Below are 17662 nucleotides of genomic sequence, written 5' to 3' on the forward strand. Positions count from 1 at the left end.
TGGTATGCCCTGAGGGGCAAAGATAAAACCCATAGAAATTTTGGAATTGTATTATTGAGAAATGTGAGAAGAAACTAACTAGGTTGAAGTTTCAGTTTTTGTCTTTGGGAGGAAGACTTGTACTCATAAACTCTGTATAAGATGCCCTCCATTGTCCCTACATATATTGGGGAGGATGTGCTTTGGACACAAATAGATTAATTGACTCAAACGATGCACATCACCTATGTGTTTTTCTAATCTTATAAATGGTTCTCCTGCTGGTTTTTTTAAGTCTCAAATAGGGCTACAACAAGATGATCCATTGTGTCCCTTGTTAATTTTGGCTGTAGAAGGTCTTAATAATATGGGAAGACAACTAAGAAATAGAGTGACAACCAAAAAACCGAAGAACTATGGTAGGATAAATGGCTTTGATATGGCTAGGAGTGATAATAGTCGGAGATAACTCATTTACAATATGCAAATGACACTTTAATTTTCTGTGATGCCAAAGAGGAGCAACTTAAGTTTCTGAGGTGATTCTGATTCTGTTTGATAGTGTTTTTGGACTTCACATCAATTGGAGGAAGAGCTCCCTATTTCCTATCAATAATCCACAAACATGGAACACTTCAATTTTTTCTTGCCCACTGTCTACCTTGGTATGCCTTTTAGGGGAAAAGTCAAAATCCAAGGAATTTTTTTTGATGACAAGGGAAACCCGCAGCCGCTACCCTTTGGGTGATCACAGGGTAAAATCCCTGCATGCAATAGCTCGCAAACCACATAGGAGAGGTAACCCGCACTAGGCAAGCCCGGTGCGACGAGCTCGACCCAGAAAGCAAACTCCTTGCTTTCACTGGCAAGGGGTTTCGAACTTGAGACCTCCAACATGGAAGTCCCAAGCCCAAACCACTGGGCCACCCCGAAGGGTCAAAATCCAAGGAAATTTGGAAATGTATTATTGAGAAATGTGAGAAGAAACTAACTTGGTGGAAGTCGTCAGTATTTGTATTTGGGAGGAAGACTTGTACTTCTAAACGCTGGGTTAGATGCCCTCCCTACATATATGATGTCTTTGTTTTCATGTCCAACTAGAGTTATTAAAAGACTAGACACCATAAGATCTTTCCTTTGGCAAGGAGAAACAAGGATGATGAAGGCTTTCATTTGGTAAAATGGTAGGTTTAAACAGTGAGCAAAAAGAAGGGGGGACTGGGAATTAGGGATCTGAAGTTCCGGAGCAAGGCATTAAATATGAAATGGCTTTGGAGATGATACACTCGAGAAGATCACCTGTTATGGGGGAGAGCCATCAAAGCAAAATATGAGGAAATGGACAAACGGAAGGAGGTCAATACTCCTTATGGGGTCGGTATATCGAGATCCATTAGGGTCTTATGGTCTGAATTGAAGAACAATTCCTTCATCAAGTAGTTGATGGTGACAAAATAGTTTGGAAGGATGTTTGGTTTGGACAGATAATTTCCAGGAGAGATTTTCTGATATTTTTAACCTAGTGCAGCATCAACAAAAGACCATTGCAGAACTGTGGTCAGACCAAGGATGGGATCTTACATTTAGAAGGATGCTCAATGATTGGGAATAGGGAATTCTACAACATTCTGGGAAGTTTTGGAGGTTTACGGGAAAGGGAGACAACTTTTGATGGAATGGTCACAGCAGTGGTGCATACAAGGTGAATGCAGTGTATTAAGTTTTGAATCAGACCAACCAACAAATTGAAAATTGGCCATGGAAGTACATCTGGAAGTTAAAGATACCATATAAAGTAGCTTGCTTTGTTTGGCTTCTAACAAGAGAAACTGTACTAACTTAGGAAGAAAACCTGATGAAAAGAGACATTACTCTGTCACAGATGTTTTTTATGTGGTGAAACAACAGGGACAGTGAGCCATCTTTTTCTTGATTGCAAGCTAACAGAACAGCTATGGAGGATGTTCATTAATCTCAGAGGCATCACTTGGATAATGCCAGGCAAGATCTCAGAGTCAAAGATAGCATATAAAGTAGCTTGTTTTGTTTGGCTTCTAACAAGAGAAACTGTACTAACTTAGGAAGAAAACCTGATGAAAAGAGAGATTACTCTTTGTAACAGATGTTTTTTATGTGGTGAAACAACAGGGACGGTGAGCCATCTTTTTCTTGATTGCAAGCTAACAGAGCAACTATGGAGGATGTTCATTAATCTCAGAGGCATCACTTGGATAATGCCAGTCAAGATCTCTGAAACTTTAGTGAGTTGGGAGAAAGCAGGATTGGAGGCAAAGGATAGAAGATGGAGAATTGTCCCGGCTAGTATTTGGTGGACAATCTGGAAACACAGGAATTCCAGATGTTTCGAGAATATGAACAACTCTATTCAAAAGATCAAATTGAACTGTATTTTGCTCTTTTGTTTTTGGTGTCAACAGCCTACTCAGGAGAAACTGCTTGATGTGCTAGATTCAATTTAGATTGTCAGAATAGCTTCAGTTTCTGAGAGTCAAATTGTATATATGGTTTCAGTACAATCCATGTACTGTTTTGTTCATTTATAGAAATACACACAAGTTACCAGTTTCAAAAAATTATAAAAAAAAAAAATTCCCAAGGATTCGAGGACCTTTGTTATCAAAATCTTTTCTCCACCTCTACTCAATTGTTCCATCATGATTTTTCATTCCCGGGACTTCTTTTTTCAATTGGATTGAGATTTAAGATGGCGTGAGAAAATAATCTTCCAGCTTTGAGAACATCCTAGTTTTGATTGGGATAAGTGGAAGAAGGGTGGGTGATTCATCATCTTTTTTGTTGAGCCCTGAATCCTCAGCATTCATTGCCCTTGTGATCTGAGTGAATAATTGCTGCAACAGTTTCAGAAAAAGTTTAGACGTGCTGAAATTTATGTTCTCAAGTCTTAACTAGTTCTTAGTTTTTGGTTAGATTGTTGTGTCATATCCACATGTCATGGGTCTTGCCTCTTAGTGGTATTTTCATTTGTTGCAGGTTGAACCGATCCGGAACTTCTTTGCTGCTCTTTTCCTATCCAGCATTGGAATGCTTATCCATGTTCATTTTCTCTGGAATCATATCGATATTCTACTGGCAGCTGTTATATTGGTTGTTATCATAAAAACTATTGTGGTTGCTGCAGTGGTCAAGGGTTTTGGTTATACCAACAAAGCTGCACTTCTTGTAAGTAGTCCAAACTGTTTTGCCAGAGAGTTTGCTCTAGTGGTAGAGATCCCATTCACCTCCAACCATGAGTTTGGGTTGACCGTGTCATCAAGGAGAATAAGTGGAGAATACCACAGTGGCCCCTGGGCAGGAGGGTTTGGATGTGTAGGGTTTCCAAATGAAGTATTAAGAACTGTTTATGTCTACCTAAAAAAATGTTTAATGTCCTATATACAACAGTTGTTGAACTCTGTATTTGTTCCTCTGGTTTTGCATTACAAGTTCTTTGTCTGAATGGTATGTCCAGGTTGGTATGTCTCTGGCTCAAATAGGGGAGTTTGCATTTGTTCTTCTCAGTCGCGCTTCAAATGTTCATCTCATTGAGGTAGTGGTTTAGTTAAAGTGCTCTGCTCCGCAGAAGTAATTTTTTTTTTCTATTAGTTTGTATGCTAATATGATGTCGTCGTGAAAAAAATTACTTTACTTTGTATGCTAATATGATGTTGTGTTATTTTATGTAGCATTAAGGAGGAACTTTTGTTTAGGAGATTGGGATTACAGATGATTTTACATATTTGAAGGGTAGTCATTGGTTTCTAATTTCCTTTTGCACTTATGAAGTCCCTATTTGTACAAAGATTGGTTGTTCTTACTAGAGAACAGTATCTTGTATATGACTTGTATATGGGGTTTCCTCTTTTACATAAACAAAATTACTTACTGTTAGAATAGAAATAAGTATTTCCTACTTAGAATAGGAATAGGAATCCTAGTTGGAAAAGGATTCCAATGTAGTGTCTATAAATAGGGTCTCAATGTAACTATTTAGATACACAATTCAATAATATTTTTCCCATATATTTCTCACATGGTATCAGAGCATTGGTGAGAAACTTCAAGTCACCGTGTCAAATTCCGGCGACGACGGTTGGGACTGATTTGTGTCATCTTTCGTTCTGAAGGTGTTGTGCGAAAGACAACACCATCATGAGGCTCGGGAAGCTCAAGCGACCGAACCCCAATTAGATCCACCGGAAAACAGCCCCTCACGTGCCTCCACACGCCGTTCGAAGGTGGAAGTTTTCCGGCAAGATCTGGTCACGCGTTGGCGCGTGAGTGCTGCTCCGGTCATTTGTTTTCGAGCAGTTTTCTTCTGTTAGGGTCGTCCAGTATTTCCAACCAGAACCCATTCAGTTTTCTCCAGATTCGATCACCGGAATTAGGGTTCCGGTGATTTACAGGCAGTTTCCGGCGAAAGCAGACCACTGTAGGGCAGTTTCCGGCAAGTTCCCGGTAAAATCAGAATTTTCAGGCCACTGTGGGCAGATTCCAGCAGTTTCCAATATTTTCAGACCACTGTAGCAGTTTCTGTCAGTTTCCAGCATACATACCAGTCTATAGAGAATCGACGAAGGAGAGAACGTTTTGGAAAATCTCGATCCAAGTGTAGTCATTGTCATAAACCTGGACACACTCGTGACGTATGTTATATTTTGCATGGTCCACCACCCAGTTATGATCCTATTGTTCTAAAGGAATATAATGAGCTCCTTCGAAACCGCGTAAGTAAACAACGTTTTGGAAAACCTCGATCCAAGTGTAGTCATTGTCATAAACCTGGACATACTCGTGACATATGTTATATTTTGCATGGTCCACCACCCAGTTATGATCCTATTGTTCTAAAGGAATATAAAGAGTTCCTTCGGTATCGTGCAAATAAACAAACGTCTCCACAAGTAGTTTCGGTTGCACAACCTGATGTTTATGTTGCAGGTAATTCATTTACTTATGTGTCACAGTCTAGCACTCTTGGATCATGGGTCATAGACTCAGGGGCTTCTGATCATATCTCTGGTAATAAATCACTATTGTCTGATATTGTTTATTCACAATCTCTTCCAGCTATTACTTTAGCCAATGGGATCCAAACAAAACCAAAAGGGGTTGGAAAAGCCAAACCCGTATCTTCTGTCACCCTAGACTCTGTTCTTTATGTCCCTGATTCTCCTTTTAATCTAGCATCGGTTAGTCGTTTGACGAAAGCCCTACATTGTAGCATAACCTTTTTTGATGATTTCTTTCTCATGCAGGACCGCAGTACGGGACAGATGATTGGAACATGACATGAATCACAAGGCCTTTACTATCTTACCTCTTCAAATTCCTTAACAGCATGCTCCATTACAGATTCCCAGATCTAATTCACAAACGTTTGGGACATCCAAGTCTATCCAAACTGCAAAAGATGGTGCCTAGTTTATCTAGTTTATCCACATTAGATTGTGAGTCGTGTCAACTTGGGAAACACACTCGTGCTACATTTTCACGTAGTACTGAGGGTCGTTCAGAGTCTATTTTTTCATTAGTTCATTCTGACATTTGGGGTCCTAGTAGAGTCAGTTCCACCTTAGGATTTCGTTATTTTGTTAGTTTCATTGATGATTATTCGAGATGCACTTGGGTTTTCTTAATGAAAGATCGTTCTGAGTTATTTTCTATATTCAAAAGTTTCTTTGCTGAAATACAAAATCAGTTTGGTGTTTCTATTCATACTTTTCGTAGTGATAATGCCTTAGAATACTTATCATCCCAGTTTCAGGAGTTTATGTCTCACCAAGGAATTATTCACCAAACATCTTGTCCATACACTCCTCAGCAAAATGGTGTAGCAGAAAGAAAGAATAGGCATCTCATCGAGACTGCTCGCACTCTCCTCATTGAATCCCATGTTCCGCTGTGTTTTTGGGGTGATGCAATCCTTTCATCTTGTTATTTAATTAATAGAATGTCGTCTTCTTCTATTCAGAATCAGGTTCCACATTCCATACTGTTTCCTCAGTCACATCTCTATCCTATCCCCCCTCGTGTCTTTGGGAGCACATGCTTTGTTCATAATTTAACCCCAGGGAAAGATAAATTAGCTCCTCGTGCCCTTAAATGTGTCTTTCTTGGTTACTCTCGAGTTCAAAAAGGGTATCGTTGTTATTCACATGATCTTCATCGATACCTTATGTCTGCTGATGTTACATTTTTTGAGTCTCAACCTTACTATACATCTTCTGATCATCCTGATGTATCTATGGTCTTACCCATACCTCAGGCTTTACCTGTGCCAACCTTTGAGGAATCTACGATTACTTCTACATCTCCAGTTGTAGTGCCACCACTACTAACTTATCATCGCCGTCCACGTCCAACCCTAGTCCCAGATGATTCATGTCATGCGCCAGACCCTGCTCCTACTGCAGACTTGCCTCCTCATAGCCAACCGCTTGCACTTCAAAAAGGTATACGATCCACTCGAAATACTAACCCACATTATACCTTCTTAAGTTATCATCGTCTATCATCACCCCATTATGCATTTGTGTCGTCTTTGTCCTCTATTTCCATTCCTAAGACTACAGGTGAAACACTTTCTCATTCTGGATGGAGGCAGGCTATGATTGATGAGATGTCTGCTTTACATAAGAGTGGTACTTGGGAGCTTGTCTCCCTTCCTGCAGGTAAATCTACTGTTGGTTGTCGTTGGGTTTATGCAGTAGAAATTGGTCCAGACGGTCAGGTTGATCGACTTAAGGCTCGCCTTGTTGCCAAAGGGTATACTCAGATATTTGGGCTAGATTATAGTGACACTCTCGCTCCTGTGGCTAAAATAGCATATGTTCGTCTTTTTCTATCTATGGCTGCCGTTCGTCATTGGCCTCTTCATCAGTTGGACATTAAGAATGCTTTTCTGCATGGTAATCTTGAGGAAGAAGTCTATATGGAGCAACCACCTGGTTTTGTTGCTCAGGGGGAGTTTAGTAGCCTTGTATGTCGATTGCGTAGGTTACTCTATGGTCTGAAATAGTCTCCTCGAGCTTGGTTTGGGAAGTTCAGCACAGTAATTCAAGAGTTTGGCATGACTCATAGTGGAGCTGATCACTCTGTGTTTTATCGGCATTCTACACCAAGTCGATGTATCTATTTGGTTGTTTACGTTGATGATATTGTTATCACCAGTAATGATCAAGATGGTATCACCGATTTGAAGCAACATCTCTTTAAGCACTTCTAGACTAAAGACCTTGGCAGATTGAAGTATTTTCTAGGTATTGAGGTTGCTCAGTCTAGATCACGTATTGTTATTTCTCAACGCAAGTATGCCTTAGACATTCTTGAGGAGACATGAATGATGGGATGTAGACCTATTGACACTCCTATGGATCCGAATGTTAAACTCCTTCCAGGACAGGGGGAGCCACTTAGTAATCCTGAAAGGTATAGACGGCTTGTTGGAAAGTTGAATTATCTCACAGTGACTAGACCTGACATCTCTTTTCCTGTGAGTGTTGTAAGTCAGTTTATGACTTACCCTTGTGATAGTCATTGGGAAGCAGTTGTTCGTATTCTACGATATATAAAGTCAGCTCCCGGTAAAGGACTACTCTTTGAGGATCAAGGCCATGAGCATATCATTGGATATACAGACACTGATTGGGCAGGATCACCCTCTGACAGACGTTCGACATCCGGATATTGTGTTTTAGTAAGAGGTAATTTGGTGTCGTGGAAGAGTAAGAAACAAAATGTGGTTGCTCGATCTAGTGCAGAATCAGAATATCGAGCAATGGCGACAGCAACTTGTGAGCTAGTTTGGATCAAACAGTTGGTGGGAGAACTAAAATTTGGCAAAATTGATCAGATGGAACTTGTGTGTGATAATCAAGCGGCTCTTCATATCGCATCAAATCCAGTGTTTCATGAAAGGACTAAGCACATTGAGATTGACTGTCACTTTGTCAGAGAAAAGATACTCTCGGGAGATATTGTTACGAAATTTGTGAAGTCAAATGATCAGCTTGCAGATATCTTCACCAAGTCCCTCACATGTCCTCGTATTAATTACATCTGTAACAAGCTAGGTACATATGATTTGTATGCACCAGCTTGAGGGGGAGTGTTAGAATAGAAATAAGTATTTCCTACTTAGAATAGGAATAGGAATCCTAGTTGGAAAAGGATTCCAATGTAGCGTCTATAAATAGGGTCTCAATGTAACTATTTAGATACACAATTCAATAATATTTTTCCCATATATTTCTCACACTTACCTTATCGACAAAGGAAATCTGTGACACATGAAATCCAAATTTATCAAGTAAAATTACTCGTAATGCTTTGCTTGTTGCCACTCCTTTATGTATTTTTAATCTAGGTTGATGTTATGAACTGATGACCTTGAGATGAGTGATGGAATTTGGTCACTGCTGCAGGGTAAAGTGTATATGCTGCTTCTGGGAACAACTGCACTTAGCCTGGTATGTAAATGTGTTGCTCTCTCCATTTTTGACAAAAATAAAAATGTTCCTTTAGTCTCGCTTTTGTGACTTCTACAGATTCTCAGCAAGTCTGTTATGGTTGTTGGCATTTATGTTAAATGGGTTCTGGGCATTGCAGTCTCTGAACATACTGTACTTTTTGAGTGTTTGAGATACATGGTGACAACTTCCCTTTGTGCATCCTTTGGTTGTGAGCACAAGTCTTGATGCGCTAATGGAAGGGCATAGCATTAATCTGCCTCTATATATATCTCTCATTTTGGATGGTTTATGCTTTGATGAGTAAAGTAATTCTATAAAAGTGTCTGTTTGCATGGTCCGGGATGTGGAAAGTGGACTGATCCAATGAATGCCTTTTATTTAACTGGCCGATTCAAAGGTACTGTTGCATGCTCAATGCTCGTGCCTTTTTGAGGAGAGAGCAGCTGCATCTGAAAGATGCTTCAGACTTGTGGCAATTTCGCATGCTGAACTTAAGAGCTGAATTAAGGGGTTTCCTTGATTCCATTTTGGTAGGGTTAGTAGTGGAAATTCTTGAATGATGATTTGGATTGAAAATATAAAAGATTGAAGCTTCTTCCCAGATATCTTTACCAATATTAGTTGCATTGATATTAGTTCGCTGTACATTGTGTAGCCAAATTCAAGGTGAGTTAGCTGCAGACAGATGTATTTGCAGAAAAGGGGCATTAGAAGTTTCTACATGGCATGACAAAATGTTTGTAGATTACATGGTCTATTTTCCCTCGGTTTTAGCCCAAAACAAACAAAAGGGTTCCCACATAAGTTTATTGAGGTCAAATATAGAAGGAAAGGAAAGAACAAAAGTAGAATGCGAGAGTATCATTAAGTTGTATAAAAGGGCTCAACCAAAGCTAGTTCAGGCCGGGGTCTCTAAACATCCCATTTTCTGCATATGAATGGTCTGCAAAAGTACCCCAGATTAGTTCTTAGCATGTTTTATTTCTTAGTCCATTCTGGAAGTCTCCATCTTGGATCTTCCCCCCCATATCATCAAGTTACTACTGGTTATTATCTTTGAATGTGCCTGGTCCAGATATTATCAGCTAGCCTCAATATAGCACTGATGAGCCTCATGCAACCTGAACTAATAATTGGTGAACAGAAATTATAATGTTACATGGGCCAATCTATTTTCTTTTTTTGGTGGGGGTGGGGTAGGGGTGTTTTCTACATCAATTAGAATTGACTGTTATATTTTATAGAAATTAATTTGTGCCAACTCCAAAGCATTTCTGCAGGTTACAACACCGTTACTTTTCAAAGCTAATTCCTGCTGTAGTTCACCTTGGAGTTCTACTGCGATGGTTTTCCCTTGATATACCAAATGAGGTAGGGTGGCTTTTTCCTTAAAAATAGCTGATTCTCTCTCAGTTTTATCAGCCTGCACACTCTGCATGGTTTTTCTCTGAATACTCGGGTTAGCTAAGAGTTTTAAGGTATCTTCAAAATGACTTTTATCCCAGATTGGATCTAAAGGAGATACCATGCGCGCAGACAGTTCTAAGCGTATTACTGTGCTGATACAAGGCCCTCATGATTCATGATAATAAATAGAAACATGAACAGTAAAGCGATTCTCACACTTTACCTGATGGCATTCTTATGCTGGGCGACAGGTGCCCAAGTGTGCAAAGGCTGTTGATTGATTGGATGATTGATCATCATGACGCTCGTTTTATGCACCCACATCGGATGGTTTTCTTTGATATGTCGGAAACTCGTCGCCATATGCAGAGCAGTGTATACAAACATTTTTCTGGCATTTGTTGCCGGGACGGTGTTAACGGACTACTCTGTACAACCTCGTCCATTTGTAATGCAATTTTTTGTTTTCTTTAATCGTAAGTTTGAGTTTGTGGAATTGGTGGTTTCAAGTTGGCAAGTGTAAATAGCTGATAGTACATACTGTTAGAGTGTTTAGCGTATAAAGTCTTACTTTACTGTATACAGTTGAGCTATGACCTCCAATTGTTTCACTAAAATCATTGATTTTCTGCAATTTTTTTGTGCATATCCAGATCATCTGTTTGGCAAAAAGATCTTTCAATTATTGGGTTTTTGTGGGTTACAGATTTGTAGTACTATCTAAAAATGCACGATGACAAAAATTATTTTGGAAATTTTGCTGCCTGATTTGATCACTAAAAAGATCTGTTGGCAATAGATTCTGATTCCAAATAACTAGTTCATCACATTGCCCATTGTTCCAACTTCTAATTCGAAGACGTTTAAAGAGCGAGCTTTAGAAGTTCAAAGTTTTTTCAAGTTTTTGCTCAATTTTTGTTTCCGTGTTTAAAGATAATTTCAACTTTCAAGTATCTTTTCCAATTAAAGAACTTTAAATATTTCTTTGGATTTTGTGGCAATCTTTTTAAATTTCATTATTCTTTTCACCCAAGATGAGTAGGGTTAATGACGTCATAATTTATAGCTATCTATCCTCTATACTACCTTAAAGGCATAAACTTTCAAACTTGAATGTCAAGTTACTATAATACTTCTAATTAAAAACACTCAATTTAGTATATTTTTTATTTATTTATATTATATTAAAACTAGACAATTTTTTTACATTGAAGGGTTGTGACATTTTCGATAAGCTATGACTTTTTTGAAAGGTTGTGAATGTTTCAAAGAGTAGTGATTTTTTTGAAGAGTTGTGATTTTTTCAAAGGGTTGTGACCTTTTCAAAAGGTTATAACTTTTCTGATGAGTTGCGACTTTTTTTAAGGGTTGTGACTTTGTCGAAGGGTTGTGACTTTTTCGAAGGATTGTCACTTTTTCAAAGGATTGTGACATTTCCAAAGGGTAGTGACTTTTCTGAAGAGTAGTGTCTTTTTTGATAAGACAAAATTAACACCTATTCATACTACCATTTGTTAGCCATAAATAAAAAGACTTCCTCTCATTTTAAAATTGCAGTTTCTTTAAGTTTTCTACTTTACTTCTTAAAAAACCTCAAGGTGATTTGCAACAGTTGAATGAGTCTGAAGCTCAATGAAATTTGAGGTACCACATTAGAAAGAAATGGTGAACAAATTATAGCAAATCATTCATCAATTTGCACTTTTATTTTCCTCCTACGATTATTATCACGTGCATACTTTAATATTATTGAAATCATTTTAAAATATTAATATTAATTAGTATGAGATAGATGTGCAACACACATTTTCGAGAACTAGTAAAAGTATGAACTTCCTATCTTAAAGGTTAAATTACATATTCACCCTCCTTAAAACCTAATTAAAATTGCCTAAATAGACATGTAAATTTTAACCTAATAGCCACCAAAACTTTAGAGCACTTTTCTGAAGAAACGCCTCTCTTCACAGAGAAACAAAACCACACCTTTGAACAACCATAACCCTAATTCTTCACTGCATCAACAATATTCAGCAACACTTCACACACACAAAAAAAGGCAACACTTTTTGCAGAAACGTTTCTCTCCGTAGAGATAAAATCATGCCTTCGAACAATGATAACCCAATGCAATACTTCACTCCAATACTTCATACTCCTTCAGCAACAATCAGCAAACTATTTTCAACGAGTAGGCTGATTTTTTTGGTGTTCCAAACTATTTTTTACTTCTTTCACTTATATTCTTTGTCTTTGAGCATAATTGTTATCTCGATGAGATGATGACTATATGTTACGATTAAAAAATGGACGTGATGACACTTGTCTATCTCACCAAGATAAGTTAGCCTCAACCCAACAAAATGAATGAAATGCGGAAGGATAAAGCATGAACAAGATAAAAGCTAGAAAAATTATTCTTTCTATTAACACCCCAAAATTTGATTGTCACGTGTACACGCCACTAATATAAAAAGAGAATTCAAAATATAAATACAAGTCATATAGTCTTTTTTTCTCAAATAGAACAAATCATAAAGTAAAGGAACAAGAGGGCTCGCTGAGATGACAAGCAGCTATCTCTCAAAATCCTTGAAAAGCCTCGAAAGAAGAAGAAGAAGAATGAGGAGGTCACACGGATCCAGCTCGGAACCTACACAAGTATAGAAGTAAGGAGTGAGTGAGTACCAACAACACGGTACCCAACAAACAACCAAATAAACATGGCAACCTAGCTAGAATTTGAATACTCCTTTTCAACCTAACCGAACCTCCTCAAACTACAACTTGCAAAGAAATCAACCCAACCTAACAGTTCTACAATAAATAGTTCACAAGGCTCAACATTCACAGTCCAAAGTCACAAGTCAACAACCAACACGTATCAAGTAGTCAAATCACAAGTATCAAATACACAAATCACAATTAACTAATAAGTCAATCATAAGCATCAAAATGCATCAAACATAAGAATCAACTCTCCCCAGAATCATTTTCCATCGGCCTTATGTCATATCGCTAGTAGAAACCATTTCCCATCGGAAATCACTAGCTGGGACCATTTTTCATCGACTTTATATCAAATCACTAGAGGGAACCATTTCCCATCGACTTTATATCAAAAATCACTAGCCGGAACCATTTCCCATCGACTTCATATCAAATCACTAGCCGAAACAATTTTCCATATGCTTTATATGAATTGCACTGGCTGGAAATTACCTCGACATCACAAGCACCTGCCAGAAAAGACCTCATCATCAATAATCATCACATGCCTCATCACGAAATTCATTAATCAATGCATACAAGCAATATCACACCACACGAAGAGACAACACGTCATGTAATTCAACTCCACATTCAAGCCATCAAGGCATTTAATCAAATAAATCACATAAGGTCACAACAAGGCAATTCACAAATTGTCGTTATCATCGTAGAGACTTTTCATTTATCCCTTCTTTGTTTATAACATTAATCAAGTGGAGCAATAAAACCCTTCACCTCATTCCAAATCACTCCCCAACATACATACAATGAAGAGAAGTAGACAATTCTTCTAGATTACAAAGCTTAAGAGACCACTTGCCTTGAACCAATCAATTAATCACTCCAAGAGTTGAGTCTTCCCCTTTCGATTCACTTCCGAAGCCACACAATCTATATATAAGCAAGCATTCACAATAAAATTTTGGAAACAACAATACTCATACCAATTTCCTTGAAAAATGGGTCAATTAACTCAAAACCCGATTTCAAAAAGAAGGTTTGAATCCTAAATTTAATACTTGAAAATCATGTTCAAGGCTTTAGGAATTCAATGGAAAAAACCATTTCGAAAAATGTATCAAAATTGATTCACAATCTCCATTTTAGTTTAAAACTTGAGTTCTTGAAAAACCTTGTCATTTACTAATCAAAATCTCAATTTTGATGTTAAAATCCATAAATAATCAAAGGGAAATGAGGTTTTAGGATCATAAAAGCTTACCCAAATAATTCACAAATCGCCTCCAAGGATTTTCCAAGCTCAAAAATGGAAAATGGAACTTAAACCCCAAATTTTGCATGTCAAAACCCCCTCTAATGTTGCTTTTGCGAACCAGGTTGGCTTGCTGGGGGTCTCGCTTTTGCGAACCAGGTTCCGCTTAAGTGACCATCGCTAAAGCAACCCATGGTTCGCTACAGCGAACCCCGCACAAAAAGTCAGTCTCGCTTTTGCGAACCAGGTTCCGCTTAAGCAAACCCCGCCCATAAGTGCAGTCTCGCTTTTGTGAACTAGTTTCCTCTTAAGCAAGGATTGCAGCACCAGAAACAACAACCAATACCAAAACATCAAAAGGGCCCTCAAGATTCATTCGAAACACCGAGACCACAAACCACATATGCTAATTGATTATACTCGATGTTCCAGACTCAATGGAACCGTTGAAACATGAATTTGAGGTCTCCTTGACCCAACATCCGTGAAAACCACAAAAAATTAATATAACGACTAAAAAGGCTAAAACAAGCTCGAGACCTCTCAAAAATCAACCAAGACCGCACCTAGGCCTAAAATCATCCTCCGAATTCAATGGAACGGTCGAAATTCTTATCCGAGCACCCGAACCCCAAATGTTGACCAAAGTCATCTCAAAGGCTAAAATCTCAACAATTTCCAACTTAGGACCTCAAATCCTCAAAGTGACTCCGAATATGAAATCGACAACTTTTCTAGTCCAAATTCCACAGTCCAAGACTTATGGAAACGATGGAATTTCACTTCGGCACTCGAAACTTCAAAAGACTCCGAAAACCACTTTTAAGCTACTTTAGCATTTCAAAACCAAAACTTACCAAATTCTCAAAATTTTACTCAAAACTTGGAAACCAACTTTCAAAACTCAAACATAAGAGACTCGGGGTCGATATCAGGAAGGTAAAACAGTAATTTTATAAGGATTACAAAAAATGACCAACCGGGTTGATAGAATTACTGTTTTACCTCCCTTCTTCCATTAGATGTTAATCTTCTAATACACGGATTATAGTGACATACTATTTTTTGATTGATGAGGAATTATTCTCTTTAATTGTCTCCCTTCTTATGTGAGAACACAATTTAGCCCTTTAAAAATGACATTCTTTCCCTAGCAAAATTTAACTGTGTATCATTTACTAATACGTTTTGAATTCTATTAACATGCAATTTGAATTACCCACTTTTTTATATATAATTAAAGTTATTTAAATATACTAACTAAAAACCTGTATGGAAAAGCTTAAAATTTTTCTTATTAAAGTATACCTGTTTCAAAAGAAATTCTTGGATTTCTATGTTTTTTGGTATGAATATTAGATTGGTGCAATAGAGGGGCAAAAAATAGTGTATTTTGAAAATTTTGCTACTTAAACTATACCTGTTTTAGAAGAAATATAAGATTGTTGATGTTGAAATTGATCACTTTATTTGCTATAGGAGTTAAGCCATTCACCCAATTTTCAAGATAAGTGTATTTTGAAATCAAGTTCGTGTGTGTGATAATATCTTTTGTTGGGAATTGAAAGTTTAAAAGTTTTGTTCTCAATTAGTAATAAGAATTGTACTGCTCTAATGGTCTCATCAATTTCTTTTTAGTTTAATTAAAATAGTTACAATTCGAAGGGTGATGGAAATAAATATCATAGAAAAAAGGGAACACATGTTTGATGGTTTATTTCTCTTTTGAAATTAACGAACGTAGTTTTCTAAAACAAATATTAATAAGAAAATACATGTAATGAAAAATAATAATTTTGATATTTACCACTAATTTAATCTCTTGCTTTTCGGATGTTTAAATGTTAGTAACAGTAACATCACTTATTGGACAATAGTTACCATAACTGATAAGTTTAACTTGGAAATAAATTTCATGAAATATTCATTTTAAGTATATAAGATATATAATTTTAAAAGATACCTCTAGATAACACTTGGTTCAAAGGTACAATTCAATTACAAAATCAAATCTATGCTTTGTTAATTTCGTTGAGCCGTGAAAGTTTATGAGCAACAAAGTGCTAATTGACAATTCCTCACGTTTAAAAAAAAAAAAAAAAAACTCCTGTTGAATTTATCATATGTATTTATGGTTGTTCATCTCTATGAATTTAGACTATAACCAATCATCGTGACCTTGACAAATAAGTCACTACACGACAATCTATATTGACAATTAACAAAAAAAAAAATTTAATCTTTTATTTATAATTTTTACACCAAATTTTATTCTAATAATATTAATTTATTTTTAAAGATTGCATATTACTTGGCATACACGTGCTATGCACGTGCCATGAAACTAGTACTACTTAAAATCATGAACTTTCAAACTTGAATGTTAAACTACTATAGTTCTCAACAAAAAAATACTATACTCTTATTTATTTTTATTTTATTATATTATATTAAAAATAGACAACTTTTTTTGAAGGTGTCACGACCCGAGACACCTTGGATGTGGCCGGCACTCGAGAACCGTTGATGGTCCCCAAGCGAAGCCTCATCCTGACTGATTACAAGCGGAAGACTAACTCAAGCATACATAAGCTTAAAATTGAATTAAATTCATTAAACTCAAATACTCAACGTTAAAAAAGTCAATTTGAACAATACTCATTGAGAATACTTATAGTTTGTAAAACAACTCAAAGAAAGTAAATATGGAAAAACTCCCCAACTCTATCTATCTATGAAGCATCTACTCTTACAGAAGGATATCAGGACAAGACCCACGACATCTCAAAACTACTAAATGTAAGGTAAAGGTGAAGTCCTCTGGAATATCAGAATGCTCACCAAAGCTGACTGGAATCTCAAATGACCTCAACGAAACGCATGTTGATGATCCTGAATACGTGTATCTGCATCATGAAACGTTGCAGGTCGAATGACATTACTACATTGAATGTACAAGTAAGTGATAAGGTTAGAGTAAACAACTTACTGGCTTAAATGACTAAAAGCAACATAACTGGATCAATACATGAATATGAAATGAAAACCATTTAAGCTTTACAATTAAAAGCAACATGAAAATAATATACTTTACTTTGTGGGGAGTTTCTCTAACCGACAAACATTACCATGAGCCTAGCAATGATATAACGTTTAGCCTCACGTTGATAGGGCCATTCTATACTTTGCTGAGGTATAGGATGATATCTTGACTATGGATCCATATAATTGGCCTTCTCAGAGGTTGTGAGGAGTCACATGAACAATCAATGCTATCATATCCTACATTGGCTACATAGTTTTATGGGACTTCCAAATCATAAAAGACTCTAACCCAATTCGGTGTTCGATATTACTCCCAAAATAATTGATATAACCTTATGCTCAATTCACCAATTACAAGGAATGGACTTCTTACTTGATTGAAATACTTCTCAAAATATTAGACGTGTTTACATTCTTAAAACATGCACTTATAAACTTATCTTTCAAGGCAAATAGTCAACATAGGTACATATGTGTAGAACCTTTAAACTTTTTCCCCAAAGTCAGTTTGAAACACAATGATTGGCTTCCAAAGACTCTCAAGACTTATAACTCAATTCATAGGGTTCATGCGGAATTATCAACATGAACGACTCAACTCGAGGACTTCAATAACCATAAGGAAACTCATGAATACAACTCTTCTTAAGACTTGGTTCGAAACTATAATCAATTTCAAAAGAAATCTCAATTTGACTCAAAGGACCCTCTTGAACTTTCCTCTTAATCTCTTTTTAATTTGAAATGTAATTTA

At 37.0% G+C, this 17662-nt stretch overlaps 1 pseudogene; it reads left to right on the plus strand.

Moving 5' to 3' along the window:
- Nucleotides 1–10252, plus strand: part of LOC125823213 (K(+) efflux antiporter 4-like) — a 29722-nt pseudogene extending 19470 nt beyond the window's left edge.
- Nucleotides 10253–17662: the final 7410 nt, after the last annotated feature.

The sequence above is a fragment of the Solanum verrucosum genome, unplaced genomic scaffold (assembly GCF_900185275.1).
Source record: "Solanum verrucosum unplaced genomic scaffold, falcon-dt-bn FXZP01000146.1, whole genome shotgun sequence".
NCBI classification, from domain to species: Eukaryota; Viridiplantae; Streptophyta; class Magnoliopsida; order Solanales; family Solanaceae; genus Solanum; species Solanum verrucosum.